Source organism: Cyprinus carpio, chromosome A3, assembly GCF_018340385.1.
Source record: "Cyprinus carpio isolate SPL01 chromosome A3, ASM1834038v1, whole genome shotgun sequence".
Classification (NCBI taxonomy): Eukaryota; Metazoa; Chordata; class Actinopteri; order Cypriniformes; family Cyprinidae; genus Cyprinus; species Cyprinus carpio.
In genome coordinates, this window is record NC_056574.1 from 562,973 (window position 1) to 580,451 (window position 17,479).

Here is a 17,479-nt window from a genome sequence, read left to right on the forward strand (position 1 = left end):
GCAGCATACAGTGATATGGAGAGACACAGAGGAGACTCTTGACAAAGGAAATGTTGAATGAAGTTGTTATTTTTGTTTTCTTCGCTTACAAAAAGTTTTCCTGTTGCTTCATATAACCCAGATTGCACGTCTGATGGCACGTCTGATTGCACTTCTGGTTAGATGCTAACTGCATTTCGTTGCCTTGTACCTTACATGTGCAGTGACAATAAAGTTGAATCTAATCTAATCTAATCTAAAGATGGAGTATTATGACGATGACTTTCTTACCTTTTATGGACCTTGACATTGTTATTTACTTGGCAGTCTATGGGACAGTCACAGGCCTCCCGGTTTTCATCCAAAATATCTTAAATTGTGTTCCAAAGACGAACAAAGATTTTATGGGTTTGGAACAACATGTGGGTAAGTGATTAATTGATAAGCTGATTTTCATTTTGGGACGGAGTATCCCCTTAACTCAATTTAAAATAAAAACAGTCAAAATAATACACATAAACAGTTGACATATAAATATTTAAATTATTTACCCACATTTTGTGTGATCATTAACAAACATCACAGAACTGTAAAAATATGAATGTGAATTATTGAATTATTACTTAAATATTACTTTTGCATAATTATAGTCAACTGACTAGTGGCTGGTGTGAGCAGTTCTAAAAGAAATGGAAGATTTACAGTAAGAATGTATATATGTGGAGAATTTTTTTCAGAAGGAAAATTAAAGAGAAGACTTTGGACAAATCAATAAATTATGAATAATTTACTTTCATTGGGTGAATTAATATGTAATCATGCAATCTATATAAGAAAAGTAACTGTAATCTGAGCACATAATGTTTGGAACCTGATTAAGTAATCCTGATTACATGTAATCATTTCTACCCAGCACTGTAAAGTGATTAAGAAACAAGCGCTAGTCTGTTTATAGCCGAACGGCACTCGGCATGTACAGGGCTTTGTGACGCCTGGTCCACAGCTGCTAAATGTGTTTGTCATGTTATCACGTTAGCCTGTGGAACAGAAGGAACACTGCTGCCGACGGAGACAGACCACACTCAGACTGCTCACTTCCTAAATACATTTGTTTATTAATTCACTTTCTGCCCTCTTCAGCGGGCTCTGACCTTTCATCAGATGCCAAGCGACCGAGTAAAAAAACATTGTCCATCCAGCGTCCCTGCAGCCACACCCCCAGCCCAGCTAATAGAGTTAGTGTAATGCCGTCTCAGAGGCAGACGTGAAACTGAATTGGGAGCAAGATGGCTTTTTTTTGCAGCCCACCACTCTCATGGACGAACATAAAGCACAGAGGGGTCTTTGAGCCACGGCTGCAGACAATATAATTGGTATTGACATTCTCGTCTCTGAGGAAATTTGACATCTAAGGGCAAACAATTTTATTTAGTTGTCTGAATACTCTCAATGGAGGGCCAGCATGGTTCGACAGCATGCCGCACAGCTCCCCACATTACTCCTGCACGGCAATCGATCCTAATCTGATTCTGGACAAGGAGCAGAAAAATGAAAATAAAATCAAAAGCACTGTTAGGGCAAAATATTAACAAGAGAGAACAATCCTGGTGGTGGACAGCAGCAGTAATGTGCTTGAGCTACAGTATTGTTAATGCATGGACCGCTGCAATTTCCCCTCCATAGAGGTGCCTCTGCCTCAAAGAAATCTGCTGCTCCAGCTAAAAGCACCACAGGCTGCCAAAAGGGCCTCATTCTCTTGGGCCTGGCCCTGGTCGCCTGATTTCATTAGTCTCACTCCTTGGAGAACACATCTCATTTTTTTGTGAGAGTGGACCATCCAGGAGGGGCTTACAATGAAGGTCGATCACAGAAGAGAGTGCATGTGTGAGATATGACGGATCAGAAAAATTGAAGTGGCCCTCACAAATTCTCTGTCGACTGTGTGTGTGTGTGTGTGTGTGTGTGTGTGTGTGTGTGTGTGTGTGTGTGTGTGTGTGTGTGTGTGTGTGCGTTTGTACACCGAAGGCTACTTCGTATGTTATCAGTGCGTTAACATGCACTCTAGTAGTTTAATTTAAAAGACTAGACAAAACCTGCTGTAGCTCCATCACAAGTGTGTGCTTATAAACATATGCTCATAATGCTCAGACAAACAGATGAATGCTTTGAGTGGATCCACCAACTAGCTTCCTATAGTTGACCCTGCATAACTCAATCGCTTGTTGACTGGCCGATGCAAGTAAAAGTAGCCTGAAAGTAGCCTTCGGTGTACAAACGCACACACACACACACACACACACACACACACAAACACACACACACACACACACACACACACACACACACACACACACACACACACACACACACACACACACACAGACACAGTCGACAGAGAATTTGTGAGGGCCACTTCAATTTTTCTGATCCGTCATCTCTCACACATGCACTCTCTTCATTGTAAGCCCCTCCTGGATGGTCCACTCTCACAAAAAAATGAGATGTGTTCTCCAAGGAGTGAGACTAATGAAATCAGTTTTATATTTAAATAGAAACCATTATTTCATATTCTAATAACATTTTGCAAGATTACATTTTTTTTTTTTTTTTTTTGCATTTTTGATCAAATAAATGCAGCCTTGATGAGCAGAAGAGACTTCTTTAAAAAAAAAAAAACATTACAATGGTAGTGTATATTGTTAAAAAAAACATTAAAAAACATTATAAATCGTTCTAAACCCAAACTTTTGAACGGTAGTGTGTGTGTATATGTATATGTATATGTATATATATATATATATATATATATATATATGTGTTTTGTGTTTTTTTATTTATATATATATATATAAGTCAAAAGTTTGGGTTTAGAAAGATTTTTATTGTTTTTTACAGGAGTTTCTTATGTTCATCAAGGCTGCATTTATTTGATCAAAAATACAGGGGAAAATATATATATATATTGTGATATATTATTACAATGTAAAATAACGTTTTTCTATTTTAATATACATTAAAATCTAATATATTCCTGTAATGCAAAGCTGAATTTTCAGCATCATTACTCCAGTCTTCAGTGTAACATGATCCTTCAAAAATCATTCTGATATGCTGAAGGAAACTGTTGTGCTGCTTAATATTTTTTGGAATCTGAGGTAATTTTTTCAGGATTCTTTGATGAAAAAAAAGTTAAAAAGTCGAGCATTTATTTAAAATATACACTACAGTTCAAAAGTTTGGGGTCAGTACATTTTTATTCTTTCTTTTTTTAAAAAGAAATTAAAACTTTATTCGGTAAGGAGGCCCGGGTATACTTTACTTTCTGCGTTCCGTTCCGTCTCGCGCCGGCCGCGACCGCACAGCTTTCAAAAAAGTATACTCTTAAAGTCTAAAAGTCTATACACTCACCTAAAGGATTATTACACTGTAAAATCTAATAAGTTGGGCTTACTTAAAAAAAGTATGCAAACTGATTGCCTTGAAAAAACTAAGTAAAGTGAAATTAGGAATAGTATGTTGTACTGACAAATGCTTAGTTAGTATAGTTAACTTACACAAGAGTTCTAGTAACTAAAAAAAAACTGTAAGGGGTACTTGATCCTTTCATTTAGGTTTACTCACGACTTAGTATAGCTACCTCACTGACTCCCAGAATGCATTGCGCAGAATAAATTATGCAGTTGCTTTGCTTTACAGTTGTTGTTTTTATTTGCCAATTTTATTTGCTGTCTTGTGTCAGTAGTAGCACAACAAAAAAAAAACAGCAAATAAAATGGCTATTGTTACAATTAATGAAAATAAATTAAACTTAATTGTTACCATTGTTGTGATTCACGTGATGAATGTTTAAGTCTGTGTGTGACTTCAGCATATTACCACACACTGTTTAAGGATTATATAAAAAGCATATCAAGGTATTTATGAAAAATAAAATCTCAAAAATGTCATTATTAAACACACACAGAATAATGCTTTAGTTAAAAAAATAGGTCATTTTATAAAGGCAACCTATTTATTACTTCTCTTTGAAATCAAATAACTCTGATTTCATGATGCATTGCTGCATTAATAGAGAAAAAATTATAGTAACATAAATTAAGTTTCAAGTGTCCAACCAAAGGGAACACTAATCACTATAATGGTGAGCTAAAAAAAAAAAAAAAAAAACGTCAATTAGCAACATATTAGTGCACTGCTGCCTCTCACTGGTTTATTAATGTCATTGGTTCCTTTGTAGCTACTTGAATATTTTAAGTAAGTGTCACTCAAAACAGTAAGTAAATTGTTTTATTTGCCTTGAAAGTAGCTGGAACTTAAGAAAACCTAGTAAGTATAACAACTAAGTAAAGATAACTAATTAAATCTAAGTAAGGTAAACTATTGGATTTTAGGAACACCATACTAATACTGTGTTTGACCCCCTTTCGCCTTCAGAACTGCCTTAATTCTATGTGGCATTGATTCAACAAGGTGCTGAAAGCATTCTTTAGAAATGTTGGCCCATATTGATAGGATAGCGTCTTGCAGTTGATGGAGATTTGTGGGATGCACATCCAGGGCATGAAGCTCCCGTTCCACCACATCCCAAAGATGCTCTATTGGGTTGAGATCTGGTGACTGTGGGGGCCATTTTAGTACAGTGAACTCACTGTCATGTTCAAGAAACCAATTTAAAATGATTCGAGCTTTGTGACATGGTGCATTATTCTGCTGGAAGTAGCCATCAGAGGATGGGTACATGGTTGTCATAAAGGGATGGACATGGTCAGAAACAATGCTCAGGTAGGCCGTGGCATTTAAACAATGCCCAATTGGCACTAAGGGGCCTAAAGTATGCCAAGAAAACATCCCCCACACCATTACACCACCACCACCAGCACAGTGGTAACAAGGCATGATGGATCCATGTTCTCGTCTGTTTACGCCAAATTCTGACTCTACCATCTGAATGTCTGAACAGAAATCGAGACTCATCAGACCAGGCAACATTTTTCCAGTCTTCAACTGTCCAATTTTGGTGAGCTCGTGCAAATTGTAGCTTCTTTTTCCTATTTGTAGTGGAGATGAGTGGTACCCGTGGGCGGTCTTCTGCTGTTGTAGCCCATCCGCCTCCAGGTTGTGCGTGTTGTGGCTTCACAAATGCTTTGCTGCATACCTCGGTTGTAACGAGTGGTTATTTCAGTCAAAGTTGCTCTTCTATCAGCTTGAATCAGTCGGCCCATTCTCCTCTGACCTCTAGCATCAACAAGGCATTTTCGCCCACAGTACTGCCGCATACTGGATGTTTTTCCCTTTTCACACCATTCTTTGTAAACCCTAGAAATGGTTGTGCGTGAAAATCCCAGTAACTGAGCAGATTGTGAAATACTCAGACCGGCCCGTCTGGCACCACACCACCATGCCACGCTCAAAATTGCTTAAATCACCTTTCTTTCCCATTCTGACATTCAGTTTGGAGTTCAGGAGATTGTCTTGACCAGGACCACACCCCCAAATTCATTGAAGCAACTGCCATGTGATTGGTTGATTAGATAATTGCATTAATGAGAAATTCAACAATTGAAATTGAAATTGAGTGTAGTCTAAAAGTATAAGTGCGGACAGACGAGCTCGACACATGCGCAGTAGCCTACCACCTACTTGATTTGCGCTCTTTCTCAACATTCACCTCGCGCATGTGTTGTTGTACGCGCACCGTCCGCGCGGTCTCAAAAAATTGGCTGCACGCGGACGGGGTGCGCGGCGCTGTCCTCAGCCCTCCTGAAGACGAAAATGACGTAATGCGGATGGCCGATGGAAATTCCACTTCACATCACCGAAATAAATTACACTTAAAGGATATTAAAATAGAAACCATTATTTTATATTGTTATAACAAGATTATTTTATATTTTAATGCAAGATACAAACAAGAAATGATGGTGGAAATGATCATTTTGAACAAAATTAAAACGCCAGTAGGTGCCAGTAGTGAGCGTTTAATGACTGAGTCATTGAGTTGTTCATTCAAAGATTCATTCAAACGGCAGATTCATCAGATGTTTTCGCAGGGGCTAATTAAAATTTTTATTTTATTACATTCAATAGCTTACATTAAGACTCCACCCATTACAATAATGGCCATTTTGAAAAGTACAGTATTCCATGTTTTTGCTACTCTCTGCTATTCTTCCAAAAATTGGCTTAAATGATCTTTGGACCGAGCCACACAGAAATGACTGAACATAATTTTGATATTCATCTTTATTTAAAAGATATGATTTTGTGAACTTGATGTTGACCCAAAAATTGGGTCAGAGGCTCTATTTTTGCCAAAGTTTGATAAAATGAAATGAAACTTGGTATGCTTCATCAACACCAACATTTAAAGTTGGGAACAGCACCAACTTTGGATAATGAGTTTCCAAAAATGCCTATTTTTGCTTTGAACTGAACAGCTAGTCAGAAAATCATAATTTTGGTGTCTATGGATTCCTTGGATCATTCAGAATCTGTGAAGGTCAATTTTGGATGTCAGATGAACCACTTGTCTGCCATTTAGAAATTTCTCATAAATTGCGATATCTTTTGAACAATCTAACATATTGGAAGAAAAATTGGTAGGAATCATCAACAGCATGTCCCAGAGGTACCTGAGAAGTTTGAATGCATCACCACCTAGTGTGCTAGTTATATAACAAGTTTTCTAAAAAATGCTTATAATTTTTGAAAACATTGTCCAAATGTAATTTTTTTTTTTTTTTTTTTTTTTTTTTCCTTTCATTCGCTGGGTTATACTGATTCTGACAATATCTCATTTGTCATTTTCCATATTGAGGTAAACCATTTTTTTTTTTTTTTTGCTACTCCTCCTGCAAATGTTGTCCAATTTTGTCCAAAATGTGGTCAGGGGATCTTTGGACTGAGCCGCATATAAATGACTAAACAGATTTTTGATATTTGCTAGCATTCCTGAGAAATACCTCTCCGGAGTAGACCGTGCCTGTGTCTGTTGACTTATGCTAGTTAGTTTAGCATGCAAATTGGATCCCATTCTTTGTGGCTCTTCAGCTATCAGGTTAACCATAAGCTATGTTAGTATTAAGTTAACTTAACATGCTAAGTCATGCTGTTGTGTTCTCATCCTCAGACTGAAACCTCTACTTGGCCCAAACCGCAAGAGGTACTGTGGCCAGAAATGGTGAGAAATTTGTTTCCTTTCCAGAATTTGGATCTTCCATGTATGTTCATCCTGAATCAGAAATGTGTTTTTGTTCATTTTCATCTGAACTTCTGTTCGTTTTGAATTCAATTCATCTGTTAAAAAAAAATTAAAAAAAATAATGTACATTCTATTTCTGCTGTTTTTGTTCTTCTTGCTCTGCACTGCTCTACAGCCCCTTCAAGTTCTTGGTCCCATATCGCTGTTTGCAGCTATATGTATTATTATATTATTATTGTTCCTCCCGAGTGGGAGTCAATGGGCGCCCTATAATGGGAACATAGGGAAATGATGAAATCCAGCACACTTTTAGTGATAGTCATAAATAGTGATCTGACCAACTTTGGGGTCTCTAGGACCAACTCTATAGCTCCAACACCAGTTCAAAAATTCAACATTTAAACGGTTATAACGTTTGAATGCTTTGATCTAGCAAAATGAAACTTACACCTGATTACACCTGATTTCTCTGATCATGCTGATCACATTCAATATCTTAAATTAATTGTCCCCCTATCACTGTAGTAGCCATTTTGTACAGTACAGTTTTCCATTTTTTTTGCTACCCCTCATTTACATTTTTTCCAATTCTTATAAAAATTGGCTTATGTGATCTTTGGACTGAGCCACACAGAAATGACTGAACAGATTTCTGTTTTTTTTCATTCATCTTTGTTCAAAAGATATGACATCACAAATCAAGGAAATCAACCAAAATTGGTTCAGAGGCTTTATCTCAGCCAAAGTTTGATCATTCGCCACAAAACTTGCTGTAGATCAAGATCATGGTCTGAGGACACGTACCTAATTTAGTAACAGCGCCACCTATGGGTCATGAGATATGGCAGTTTTTGCTATTAACTTTTGTACAGTTGTCAGAATCGTGGATTTTGTCATCATCGGATAAACCACCTGTCCGCCATTTTGAATTTTGACATAAATTGCGATATCTTTTAAAAGATTTGACTTATCGGCAAAAAATTTGATCGTCAGCATGTTTTGAAGGTACCTGAAAAGTATGAATACAGCGCCATCTAGTGTTGCTAGATGAAAAATGCTTATAACTTTTGAAAACATTGCCCAAAATCTGTTTCATTGTGTTCCTTGGTTTATGCCGATTCCAGCGATATCTAATTTGTCATTTTCCATCAATGTGCCTGTCCTCCATATTGAAGTAAATGAAAAACTGTGTCCTATCTAATAAAAAGCATAAATGCCATAACATTTATTAAAATTTTTTTTTATACAATCAGGGTTTAAATGAAAAACTGTTTTTTCACTCCTACAAAAGTTGTCCAGTTTTGTCCAAAATTGCCTCAGATGATCTTTGGACAGAAATAACTGAACATATTTTTGATATTCAGTACCGTTCCCAAGAAATACCTCTCTAAATTGGAAAATTTCTAATTGAAAAACACCTGCACACAATTATGATGTACAAATATGTTCATATGCACAGATGAGCAGATGAGACTCAGTGACACTGTTGCCAACACCTAGTAGAAAAGCTGAAAACTTAGTAATATTAAAAGACTTTTCAGACTTTCCTGCACTTTCCTGCAATGATATCTCAATCAGATCACCTGATAGAGGCCTTTCTCAAAGAACCTGAGGTAATGTTCTCTGCCACTGATAGACTTGATTTACACAGGTTGAAATGCAGGGTTCGTGTCTCCTGCTATGGGGGGATAAACAGGTTGGTCTCTCTCAGAGGCTTTCGTTTTGATCAGTTGTACAGATAGACGTCCATAAACGTCTGTCTTGTGGCCCGTGGCGGTGTCTGCTCCTATACTGATGTTATCATTGAGAACCGGCCAAAGATGTGGACACATTCCTCCTGTTGGCTATTGACTGAATGAGGGCCTGTTTCTCATTCTTTGTGTTTAGCAAGTTAATTAGATGTCCAGCCAGCGCAAGAAGGCAGTGGTGCAAATTTGGAGAAGCATAATGAAATTAAGTACAGTGGACAAGACCCTTGTGACGAGTTGCAGTGAAATCAGTATTGTCACTGAGGACTTTCTCAGGCCAGAATAACAGGACAGTTACATTAATTGACCATGTTTTTGTGACACTGCAGGTGGAATGGGTTTGTCAGTGAAAGCGTGTTTACATCCATGCCTGGCTCACACAAACAGAAGTCTAAAATCCGATACTCAGCCGAAGTAGAGTTAATAAACAGTGATCCGGCAGCCTGGAGACATGTGAGCGATCCATGAGTGGCCTCACTTCTCACTCTGTGCTTTCAGGCATGTTTGGAATGATCAGGTGATGGTTTGGGGATTTTGTATTCAGGGCATGAGCAACTGCTGAGAGATGAGAAAAACTCAGAGCAACATATAAATAAAGGGTATAGAATGAGATTTTAAGTTAATATTTCAATAATTCTAGCCTGGGTGCCAGCCCGAACCCCGCCCACAACATTTTTTGGACGGGAAGTTTGGTCTGGACTCGATCCATTGAGGAGTAATTATGCTCGGCTCCCAGAAGGCCGAGCCAATCAAATTGCCAGGGCGGGCTTTAATCGATGATGGACAGGCTATCTGCGATTACGTAAGATAGGGCGTCTTGGAAGGTAGGCTCACGATCTCTTTTCTCTGAAGCCTTAGATGAACACGCTTCTTCAGCCTTGTCTCTTTCGTCGTCTTTCCATTTTTTAAAGTTAGTCAAGTCGCGTTGAAACCGTGTAATAAAGTTGAGACAGGGCCGACAAATGCGATAAGATTTATTTTCATTATTGTCGAGATCTAATCCTAAACAGAGAACTTGTTCGTATATACATGCACCTTTTTTGTGTTTCTCTCAAAAATGTTATTCGTGCTTGTAAGTACTCCGCGAATTCTTAAATTATTTTTACAACAGCGGCAAAGATCATTTACACTCATTACTTTCCTACTTCTTCCAGTTCCAGCGTGCGTGCGTGCAGTTGAACTCTGTTGACAACTATGCGTTGCTCAACATACGTCACTTACTGCGTTGTTCTGATTGGTTGTAGGTCTATCCAATTGAGTGCAGAGTTTTTTTTTTTTTTACTGGTTCGGTTAAGACACGCCCCATAATTCAAGTGCAATGGAGCAGTATCAGACTCACATTCTGCCTAGAATATGAGTATGACGAAGTCAGGCTACAATAATTCAACAACACATACTCATGTTTACAGTTCTATGATGTTTGTCAGTAGTAAAATTATATAAAATATTTGCTTTTTATGGGTGTTGCCACATTACAAGAACCAATTAAGACCTTTTAGTGATCAAACTGAATAAAAACAAACAAAAATAGCCATTGAATTCACTTTGTATCTGGACTTTAAAGCATTCTCAAACATTTTTCCACATCATATGAACAGAAATAGATGCTCTGAGATGCTGAAAACAAAGGATCATGAGCTGCTTATGTGTAAATGAACACAGTGACGCGCATGACTCTGAAAGAAGCAGTGCATCATACTAAAGGCCCATTCATACTATGAACAAGAACTATAACAATTACTATATTAGCATCCACATCATTGCACAGTATCATTCTGTTTATTCTAAGCACGTTGCAGTTTTGTTTAAATACTCAAGCTCTTTAAAGCAGGATGCATTTTGATTGGCTGTCATTGTTTGTACCATTCATCAGCTGGAAAAACATCCTTATTCTCTTAAAATTAGAAAGATTTTTAAACTTTATAGATATCATTATTATTATAGTTGTAGCATTTGGTACAAATGACCCTATAAATGACAGTTCAGCAAATAAATAAATAAATAAATCTTTCAACATTTACTCACCCTCATGTTTTTTTTTTTCTTTTGAACACAAATTAAGACACTTTGAAGAATGTCAGTAACCATACAGTTTCTGGTCCCCATTGACTTAATAGTGTTTTGTTTGTTTGTTTGTTTGTTTTCATACTATGGTCCCTAATGACTTTAACTGTATGGTTACTGACATTCTTCAACGTGTCTTCTTCATATACAGGTTTGGAACAACACGAAGGTGAGTAAATGATGACATCATTTTCATTTTTGGCTGAACTGTCTCTTTAAATTTCAGCCCTATTTAAAAGAGTTGCAATTCAATGTGGTTATACTGTGCAGCCCTATTTTTTATTTTTATTTTATACTTTTATGATGTAATTAATTACAGTTGGTATAGAAAAGAATCACCCCCTTTAAAATAATCGTATTTTGTTGGTTTGTATCCTGAAATGAAGATGTACCCAGTTTTTGTTTTAACCAGCTGTATTTACACAGTGCAACTTATAGCATCCAAATGAAAGATATAACACCAAAATGTCAGAAAGCAACAACAATAATAAAATACAATAAATAAATAAACATAATCACTGGCTGCATCCGAAAACTTTGGCAGCTGACTTGCTGCCTTGCTGCCGTATGAGGCAATGACTTTGCAGGCAGCTTTCAGCTGCGATCAGCTGTGGTCATTTTGATTAGCTCAGCATGAAAAGAGCTTTCCTGGAGCATTTCAGTCCTTGGTAGTGCAACTGAAGCAAACAATCAACTATGGGTGGCAAGGCACTGTCAAACGATTTCCAGGAAAAAGCTTTGGACAAGCACAAGTCAGGAGATTGATAGAACATTTTTTCAAAGACTTTATCAATGCCTAGAAGCACAGTGAAGTCTATTATTAAGAAGTGGAAGGTGTTTGGTATAACACAGACCCTCCCTGGATCAGGATGTCGCTCCAAACTGTATGAAAGAGCCAGGAGGAAACTGGTAAGAGAGATGACCAAGAGGAATTTATGACAAGAGTGGTCATTTTGGGCATGTGACAACAATACCACAAATTCTCCACAAATGTGGCTTGTATGGGAAGAATGCAAGAAAAAAGCCACTCCTCAGGAAAGGCTACATGCAGTCATGACTGAGCTTTGCCAAAAAACACACCTTGATGATTCTGAGGTAGATGAAACTAAAATGAATTATTTGGCCTCACCACCAAACAATATGTGTGCCAGAAATCCAATACAGCTCACCATCCAAATAACACCATTCCTACGGTAAAGCATTGAGGTGGTAATGTCCTGTGATGGGGTGTCTCTCTGCAGTAGGGGCTGGAGCACTTGTCAGGATGGAAGGAAAAATGCATGGGGCAAAATTCTTGAGGAAAATCTGCTGCCTTTTGCCAGTAACCCAAAGCACACAGCAAAACTGACCACACAGTTTAAAAAAGTATACATTTATTTATTTATCTATTTATTTATTTATTTTAATCAACTCCATGCTTCTTTTTATTCAATACATAATTGGAACTCCTACAGTCTCCAGACCTCTCTTCGCAGAGTCAACTGCAGAGTCAATGATTTTTCATAAACTTTTTCATAGAATGTGTGTGTTTCCTCAAATTTGACACACAGGCCCCCTTCCTGATCTCTTATTTTTTGCATGTTTGTCACACTTTAAAGTTTCAGATCATCAAACAAATTTAAATATTAGACAAAGATAACACAAGTAAACACAACATGCAGTTTTTAAATTAAGGTTTTTATTATTAAGGGAAAATAAAATCCAAAACTACATGGCCTTGTGTGAAGAAGTGTTTGCCCCCCTGTTAAAACTGTGGTTTATCACACCTGAGTTCAATTTCTCTAGCCACAACCAGGCCTGATTACAGCCACACCTGTTCGCGATCAATAGGACCTGCCTGACAAAGTGAAGTAGACCAAAAGATCCTCAAAACCTAAACATCATGCCGAGATCCAAAGAAATTCAGAAACAAATGAGAAAGAAAGTAACCGAGATCTATCAGTCTGGAAAAGGTTATAAAGCCATTTCTTAAGCTTTGGGACTCCAGCGAACCACAGTGAGAGCCATTATTCACAAATGGCAAAAACATGAAACAGTGGAGAACCTTCCCAGGAGTGGCTGGCCGACCAAAATTACCCCAAGAGCACAGCGACGACTCATCCAAGAGATCACAAAAGACCCCACAACAACATCCGAAGAACTGCAGGCCTCACTTGCCACAGTTAAGGTCAGTGTTCATGGCTCCACCATAAGAAAGAGACTGGGCAAAAATGGTCTGCATGGCGTTCCAAGACGAAAACCACTGCTGAGCAAAAAGAACATAAAGGCTCGTCTCAGTTTTGCCAGAAAACATCTTGATGATCCCCAAGACTCTTGGGAAAATACTCTGTGGACTGATGAGACAAAAGTTGAACTTATTGGAAGGTGTGTGTCCCATTATTTCTGGCGTAAAAGTAACACCGCATTTCAGAAAAAGAACATCATACCAACAGTAAAATATGGTGGTGGTAGTGTGATGGTCTGGGGCTGTTTTGCTGCTTCAGGACCTGGAAGACTTGCTGTGATAAATGGAAACATGAGTTCTGCTGTTTACCAAAAAAATCCTAAAGGAGAATGTCCGGCCATCTGTTCGTGACCTCAAGCTGAAGCGAACTTTGGTTCTGCAGCAGGGCAATGATCCAAAACACTCCAGCAACCCACCTCTGAATGGCTGAAGAAAAACAAAATGAAGACTTTGCAGTGGCCTAGTCAAAGTCCTGACCTGAATCCTATTGAGATGCTGTGGCATGACCTTAAAAAGGCGGTTCATGCTCGAAAATCCTCGAGTGTGGCTGAATTACAACAATTCTGCATAGATGAGTGGACCAAAATTCTGCATAGATGAGTGGACCACAGCGCTGTAACAAAATTCAAGGTACTGAATCAAATTCAAGGTACTGATGCTTGCCTACAAAACGACCACTGGCACGGCGCCAACTTACCTAAACTCACTAGTTCAATCTTATGCACCCTCCAGAAGTTTGCGCTCTGCAAGTGAACGACGCCTTGTGTTGCCATCCCAAAGAGGTTCAAAATCACTCTCACGGACTTTTTCCTGGACTGCTCCCAGCTTGTGGAATGACCTCCCGATCTCAATTCGAACAGCTGAGTCTTTTACTCATTTTCAAAAAACATCTAAAGACTCATCTTTTTCGCCTGCACTTAACCAACTAATACTAGTACTTACCTTTTTTCTTTTCTATCATATTCCCAAAAAAAAAAAAAAAAAACTCTGGCTACGTGTTCTGTACTAGACTAACTGAGACTTGTCATAGCACTTGTATACCGTTGTTGTTCTCGTTGATCTGATTGTTTCTACTGTTCTCATTTGTAAGTCGCTTTGGATAAAAGCGTCTGCTAAATGATTAAATGTAAATGTAAATGTAAATGTAACAGACTCATTGCAAGTTATCGCAAATGCTTGATTGCAGTTGTTGCTGCTAAGGGTGGCCCAACCAGTTATTAGGTTTAGGGGCAAACACTTTTTCACACAGGGCCATGTAGTTTTGGATTTTGTTTTCCCTTGATAAAAAAACCTTCATTTAAAAACTGCATGTTGTATTCACATGTGTGACAAACATGCAAAAAAATAAGAAATCAGGAAGGGGGCCAACAATTTTTCACACCACTGTATTTGTATAGAGCTTTTCACAATCCATATCACTTATAAGCAGCTTTACAAAAAAATGCATGTTTCTGCATCACAATTAACAGCGATCTTTTATCAGAGCAGGTGACTGTGTGTCAAAGTAAAGTCCATATGGTAGTAATTTACAGTTCTACGATTATACAAATAATGCTTGGATTCCTGACCTCCGACCTGTGATACTAAAACAGAAATTATAATTGTGCTACTTATATTGTTATATTACAATGCAATATTAGCCACTACAATATTATTATAAAGACTTTCAAATAAATAACTGCAATAATATAACTGATGCCACTATCTATCCTCGTGATGAATTATTTTGTAATTTTTCTGAAAACTGTTAAATAATGATAAGAAAATAGATAAAGCTCTGGACAAAATGTATTTAAAAATTTGTAAAGTATACAGACATTTTATTTTGTTTATTTAACCTTTATTTAACCAGGAGAGTCCCATTGAGATTAAAAACCTCTTTTTCAAGGGAGTCCTGGCCAAGAGGCAACAACATTTACACAATTATAAACATACAAAGAAACATTAAAATAACACAGGTTATGAAAAACAATTGCACATTATTGAGGCAGTCTCCATTGCTTTCAGCTTAGTTTTAAAAGTGTTTAAGGACAAGAGCTCAGTCAGTTTCCAGTCCTTCTGCAGCATATTCCAAGCAAAAGGAGCCAAGTGGACAAAGGCTTTCTTCCCCAGCTCAGTGCGGGCAAAAGGAACAGAGAGCAACAACTGATCATTTGATCGCAGGGAGTAAGAGTCAACACTTCTCTGTGTGATTAAAGTACACACACAATTTGAGCAGCACTTGAGATCCTGTGTGTTCCTGTGATGTCAGGAAGAGACTATAACCATGTAATTTTATTTTTTATTATTAGTTGGTATTAAAAAGATCCTTTTTCAGAATAGACAGAAATTGAAGAAAATGTTCTGTGGTCAGATGACAACACCATACCATAGAAGGTTAAACAAGCACAATTACTAAATCTCTGATCTTTAGCATGTCATTCTAGTTCAGATTCTTCTCTGGCTTTCTGCTCACGCTCAGCTGCCAATGGCAACAAACAAGGCAGCAAATTTCCTTCATGCTGTCATCATGAATAATGACCTCCAGATCACTTTCTTCGCTCAGACCCTCCACCAGGATCTCTTTATTAACACAAATCTGGACTGACTTCAGATTGTTGTGTTTGATAAGAGATCTCTTGTGTCAAATGCTTATACAAGTGCTATCATTATTCCCTCTTTCATTAATAGCTTTATTAATTTATTAACCACACAAAAGAGGCTTTTCACTCAAGAAAATAAAGACTGATGATTTCCTTTAAATCTTCAACATTAAATCTGACTCAGTGACCTAATAATTAGTTTTGTAACATTATCTATCCTATTATACCAGAAAAGGCAGCTCAAAAGTCATGCTAATGATTGCCTTTTTGAAATATGATGTCTTAAAGATGAATCAAATACGCTCTATGGCAATTTTGTTTCCCAAGATGCTTAACACAGCTGTCTTTAGCTTGCTTCGCCATCTGGATGGTATGGCCATGGAGAAGATGATAATGCACTTTATGATGAGGGGAGGATGAAACCTTTGACCTTCACAACCCTTTGACCTCTCTGGGCGATATTCAGCGGTATTCCTGTAAGAAGCATATGCTTGCTCGTCCGATATGTTAAAGAAATTTATAACCAGAGCTTTGTCGATAAGGTCTTTGCTTCTCTCTCCTTTCCCAGTGGACTATGAAAGACCGCATCTAGTATATCTGATGCGTGCTACATTTCGCACAGATTGTGAATAGACTTGATCTTCTAGCTCATTTTCAGTTACATTAAGTTATTTCTGGTGGAAATTAAGTCATCTTACTTATAACTTTTGTCAGCTAAGCTGTGACGTGCCATTGCCATAGATATCTACTAGCTTACAGTAATCACCATCTTTGACACAGACCTGTAGCTCCCAACATGTGTAGTGAATAGATCAAGTGACATAGTGCAGGTTCTGGTTCATCAGGGTCCTCTGTAAGGTGAGCTGACATTTCAATCCCCGGGGAAATCGCAGTGATGCTGCCTGGATTGAAAGTGTTCATATATTTGGAGTATACTCCTCATATGTCCGGTTCTGTGATGCTCAGCCACACCATCGTTGCCCCACGTGTGGTGGATGAGGTGAAATCTTGTGTCCCTGAGCGTTTCCATTGTAACAGTCCTGAGCAATAATGGATTAAACCTCCCCATTGCCGTGCAGATCATTGAGTGTGTTTATTCATTGGTTTGTAAATAAAGTAGATGTTTTCTGACCTATCAGTGATTTATGGCGATTTATGAGATTTATCGTTTAAGGGTGAAAAGTGTAACACGTTTCTGTACCACTGATGACACCAAAAAGAATAGCAGAATTGGTCCCACTTTATATTGTGTCCCTAATACCTGTGTACTTACATAGTAACTAGATGTGTACATAGTATGTTACCACACTGTAAGTACACTTTGATACATAGTATCTACAGCTGTAATGTTTGTGTAACTACACACATGTAACAACCCTCCGAATGGTATGTGCAAGTACACATGTGTAACAGGACATTGGTAACAGCACTTTTTGGTAATGACAGTACAAATGTGTAACAGGAATAAGAAGTCAAGTCAAGTTAAGTCACCTTTATTTATATAGCGCTTTATACAAAACAGATTGTGTCAAAGCAACTGAACAGGACTAACAGCACTTTTCGGTAAAGAAAGTGTTATATTTTATGCTAGATTTATCATGTAATTACCCTGATGTTACACAGCAGCGGCCAGTAAGTTAGGCTTTACATATAAATTGTGGTTGGTGTCCAGAATGTTACA